The sequence below is a fragment of the Poecilia latipinna genome, unplaced genomic scaffold (assembly GCF_001443285.1).
Source record: "Poecilia latipinna isolate Pla-1442-1.1 unplaced genomic scaffold, P_latipinna-1.0 Scaffold6441, whole genome shotgun sequence".
In the NCBI taxonomy this organism is placed as follows: Eukaryota; Metazoa; Chordata; class Actinopteri; order Cyprinodontiformes; family Poeciliidae; genus Poecilia; species Poecilia latipinna.
The window spans coordinates 1-5,535 of NW_015119057.1; the positions used below are offsets into that span (position 1 = coordinate 1).

Below are 5,535 nucleotides of genomic sequence, written 5' to 3' on the forward strand. Positions count from 1 at the left end.
AAAAATTTAAATGGGGGGGGGTTCATGTAAAAAAAAAAAAAATTTTTTTTTTTTTTTTTTTTTTTTTTTTTTTTTTTTTTACATATTTAGGGATCTGACTGCGAATGACATTTCAAAGCTGTACAAGTTGTCAATTATCAGCCGGAATTGCGTGATGAAGTCCTGACAGTCCTCAGAATAAAGCAGCACAATATTAGTAAAATATGATACTGAAATATTATTCTTCAATGTTGTGATGACAATACTGATTAAGTCACATTTTTCTCTTTTTCATCCTCATGATTTCCTCAATATATCAGTAAGAGCTACATAAAAATTGGGCATTTAAGGAAGTGATGCATCATCTAGCTGGCCAAATGTTTGATGGACTATCATGATTTGAATGCATTAGGCCTGAATTATAGTAACCTTCTGAATATGTAATCCAAACTGTCCTTTGTGACCGTCAGTTTGCAGACACTAAATAATGCAAAGAAGATTGCTGTCCCATATATTGTGCAGCATCAACACAGGTCAATATTAGTTCATCGCACTGCAGAGCATTAGTTTTACACCCAACAATCCAGTGCAATATTGTGCAGATGTGCACAAGGTTATCTCCCCATTAGTGTCCTTTCGAGTTGCTTTCCACTGACATCCATGTATGAAAATGTGCATCCTGTCCAAACCACACAGTTCTGGTGAGGCTCACGTCTCTAAAGCAGGAAATTCTCCACCTTGAATGCATTACTAGCGTTTGGCATAAACTTTCAAACCATAAATCAATTTTATAGCCTCTGATCACTTTGCTCTAGTAAGCCTTTGCCTCATGTGCCCACGAATGACATAGGATGTTTTAAGTATCTCCTGTTTATTGTTCATTATCTGTTTTGTGCAAACAGTCAGCAATTAATTACTCAGCAGGTTCAGATTTATACAGTAACATTGTTTAAGGTACATCTTCCTGAGAAATTCTGATGTCAAATCACTGCTATAAAAACGTTTCCAATTCGAAACACAACCGATTTTATTCACAAAGGTTTTAATATGTCATTCTTAAATGTCCTACAATATTTAGGCAACAACACCGACACAAATTTGCAGAGCAGATGGACCACTCATACAATCTTCTTTTCTAAACTTCAAAGTAATTTGATAGAAAAAGTCAATAAAAAAATGTAAACTACAACAAACAAATCACCTGAAATCCAGAAGTGTAAAACATAGATTTTCTCATAAACGCATAAATCCACAGCCTTACATTCACAATGCGCAACCTGCAGTGGGTTTTATCTGGGTGTGCCCTACGCTCACATTCAAAGTGGCAAATCTCAACATTTGTTTAAAAATTATGCTGCAACTGTTTCTCTGCTGCATGCACTTTTGATAAATGAGGCCCAGCGGGTGCAGTATATCTGAGAACAAATGTGTCTTACACGAAGCGTCGCGTGCTTCCCTACCTTGTAGGTTCGACAGGACGGATTGAAGGCGTTTGTTCCACAAACAAACAGGGTGTCACCGTTTTGCTGCAGGAGGACTTTGATGAAATTGTGACACTCATCCTTCAGGGAGCAGAGAGCAGGATAAAAGAACAAAACAGAGAGAAAGTGAGCGGTGTCATTTCTGTCTTTATACTTTCACACTAATAGCAACATTTGACTCACAGATCAATAAGTTTGTTCTTCCTTTTTTTTTGGCTTTCTGGTAAAGTACATGTCATCCATGTGTAGCAAACACTAACTTTTCATCAGGGGACGCAATGTTTTCAGCTGACTTTAATGGCCTTGTTTTTAATGAAACAATAAATCCTTTTGCATAAAATTACACGAATGAAAGATATGAAGATTCCCACTGATGAACTTTATAAATTATGTAAACCATAAAAAACAAGTGGATGCATCTTCAGGGTCTTATGTCAATGTCTGTGTGTGTGTGTGTGTGTGTGTGCGTGTGTGTGTGTGTGAAGAAAAACAAAATAGAGAGACTCGGTTATTAAATCTGATGTGAACTTGTGTAAAACGTGACATGTTCGTAAATTGTGATGAATGTGTTACCTTATGCTTTCCTTTCATTCGGCAAGTGTCCACGTCTGCCTGTCTGGACTTCCAGGTCATTTTCTGAGAAAAAAAAAAGAGCGAAATAATCGATGTAAACAGGACACAGAGAGAAGGAGAGTTTCTGAGAGTAAACAGACTAAACATTTAGGCGGGAAAAAAAGCCCGAGCAGACAGCTCAATATCCATCCATACAGGGATCAATAATCATCATCTGAGATTCCCCGTCATTGATTCCCCACATCAGGAAACTGCTCTGAGACCAACTTTATTCTGAGCACTGACGGATGATCTGTTTACTGCTCTGAAAACCTAATTTCTCTGCCAGAGAGGTGGAAGCACAACGCAGGCCGCAGATCAGAGCCGCTTCTATCCAAGGACAAATTCCACCCTATAGTCCACACCCTGATTAATCAATGCTAAGCCACATGCGCGATCATGCACCAACACTAACACACATGCACCATTCGTTGTGTGGCCTGAGGGTCAACGCTCAGCCACAGGTTCAGACCACCGTGCGCCCCGCCGCTGTTGTGAAGCATGTTTGGAGCTCAGCCGCTGATTAAAGACCCTCGGTCATCAATCAGTCTTCGCCTCTCCTCACCAGCCTTTCATCTGCAGCCCGCTCTCATTAAGACCCACTCACCGGGCTTATACATGTGGAGGAGACGGAGGGTGGTTGTGTACAAGAGAACGCCCTTGTTTTGAGCTTTGTTTGCATCTGTTATGTTAAGGCCAATGGATGCCAGTGAGGAGAGGGTAAAAAGAAGAAGAGAATGGACACTGCAGCAAAGGTGTGGTGAAAATATCAGATACTGTTTAAATATTTTAAATGGTTGAAGTTCCCTTTTGGTCAACATTAACAGTACTGTGCAGAAGTTTAAAACCGGCCTTTCTTGAATTCTTGATATTCTCTTAAGCAATATCTTTGCAGGCCTTCGAAAAAGCTGCCACAGTTTTGAGTGATTGGGTGTTTTTTTTTGTTTTTTCGCTGATTTTTATTCCAGGCCCGGTACCTGATTATGTTAGCATGTTCTGCACTTTAGATTGCAGTGCTGATAGTTTCTCGAGCACTTGAACAGCCCGAAAGACTGTTTTGAAAGCATCCGATAATGGACCAGAGATATGCATCATCTACTGTCTGCAAAGTTTTCAGCTAATTGCTCATCGGGAATCAACTTGGTGGAGCTAAAACAGATGTATGCCCACAAAAGTCTGTTATTTTCAGTACTGCTTTGGGACATGCTGCTGACAAGAAAGCAAACAACCAAATTGTAAAAAAATAAAAAATAAAAAAAAAAACAATGCGCAAAAAGATGTTAATTTGACATTTGAATCCTGAAGAAATACTGATAAAGACCATTTCAAAATATTAAAAGAAAGTCTGGCTCTTTGGAGCCAAAATATAAAGATGGCTGTTGACGTGTCTGCAGCGGCTGGGTTTTTGTTTTTGATCGTCTCCATAGAAACGTATCTGATAGCAAACAGTTTGACTACAAAATGATGCATTCACTCTGAAACATATATCTTGATGCTCTAGTGCGTATGTGAGTTTAACCTGTAAGAAGCCGAGACAATCATTAAACACCATGCAGAACTATTTGGTTGTCATGGAAACTGAACATAGACTGGCTGAGAGACATTGGTGTCCAAGGAATCACCCTAACCTTTCTTCATGCTGCCCTGTGGATAGCAAAAATCCATGATTTTTTTTTTTTTTTTGTGAAAAAGCATAAAAAAAGATGAATTCACTCAGCTTTGAAACGTGCCAAGATCCTTCCTATTAGCATCTGCTACAGCTCTATTAAACTTCCACCGTCCCACTGATGAGCAACGCATGACGCAGGCGGTTTGTTAACCGACTGATTGGATAATCGTCTTTGCGGGGTCACCATGGCAAGCTCACGTCTCTGAGCAGGTGTGTAAGAGTGCTGACGGGCACATAGACGGGAAGCATGCACACAACCACGTGTGCACTCAAGACACACAGAGCGAGGAGGGTTATTAGGGTTACGCTGTCAAATCACAGCACGACGAGTACAACCAATCCTCAGAGAGTCCCACGTCTCACTCACCTTACTGAAAAAGATCTCGTCACCGTTGGCAGTCTCCGTGTCCACTGTGTATATGTGATCCCTGCCAGAGGAGGAGGGAGGAAGAGAAATGGAGAGAGAGGGAGAAAAATGAGAAGATAAGAGGTCAGACAGCAACATACAGTCAGAAAAATCTACAAATAATAAGCCTGTGTTCTTTCTTCTTTCTCCATTTCCCCCCCGCAGGCAGCAAACAATGTCAAAAAAAATGGGACTTTGTATAAACTATGTTTAAACTTCAAAAAATTACAATAAACAAAAGGAGGCCAGAGCTATTTGCTCAGTCAGACAGAAACAGTCAACAAAGCTTTAGAGCGCTGCGGCGCAGGCCTGGGGACAAAAGCCTCTTTGTGCAGAGGAAAGGTCCTGATGGGGGGGCGATGGAGGAGGGAAGGTTGAGACGGGAGGTGCCAAGTCACTCAGAGCTGTTCAGGTCAATTAAGTCTGCTGTTTGAGCCACAGGAAATCTATACTAACACTCATTATTGCTCGGACGAGAAAACGTATGCGTGCTAGCCTGGAAACATAAAAGCCTCTCCTGTGTTACGCAGTCCAGCCATAAAAGCCCCAGCAGGGCATATGGAAGACATAAAACTCTGAAAGGTTAACCAGCTCTCAGACAGACCAACGTGTGGCTACGCCTCCCTTGGAGAAGGAGAGTCGAAGGTGTTGAGGTGGTGAGAACGGAACAAGAACAAAGAAAAAAAGGATTCATCTCATTTTCAGGAAAAAAAGGAGAAACAAGTGTGACGAATGATGTAACTGTTTTAATTTTGGTGGAGATTAGTTGCTGAGTGAGTTATTCTTTTTTATATCAAAGTGTGTAACAGTGGCATCGTCAGACTCGAGGTTTAATTACGTTCCAGCTCCCCAACCTGCGCTCAGACCGCCAGCCAGCCCCGCGCTCTCTCATTAACTAAATCTAATAAAGTCTTTGGAGTAACAGGCACCTTGAAATGAATCTACTTATATTGCCTTCTTGGGGGTGGGGGGCACGTCTGTGTCCTTGCGGACAAAACCCAGTCTTCACTATGACACACAAGGATCCATTTGAATAATTAATCTTTGGGAGAGGCTGGAATTAAGAATTAAGAATTAAGCTTTTTATAGGAGAAAACAGAGATGCCAGAGCTGCGGGTGCAGCCCCAATATCCATCACGTCCTGTGTCCTCAAACTGTGTCAGCGTCAGCTCTATCAGGGAGGTTACTAGTTAGGAAAGCAAAAATCAAATACTTCTAAAGTTTGAAGGTACAGTTAAGGTGCGGATTAAATTGAACCAAATATATTTGATATCTTAAATTCCCCCAGAGGGTTTTTTTTTTTTTTTTTTTTTTTTTTTTTTTTTTCCACAAAAACTTTTTTTTAAAAAAGGGTGGGAACCCGTTGGGCCCCATTCTAGGGGCCTTTT

General features: G+C 40.8%; 1 long non-coding RNA gene across 1 annotated transcript; it reads right to left on the reverse strand.

Moving 5' to 3' along the window:
- Window positions 1-67: 67 nt before the first annotated feature.
- LOC106943941 (uncharacterized) lies at window positions 68-4,251 on the reverse strand. Its single transcript, XR_001424054.1, has 3 exons — window positions 4,109-4,251; window positions 2,034-2,096; window positions 68-1,541 (listed from the first exon to the last, which is right to left on the reverse strand). It is a non-coding gene; the product is annotated as an uncharacterized LOC106943941 (long non-coding RNA).
- Between the last annotated feature and the right edge of the window lie 1,284 nt (window positions 4,252-5,535).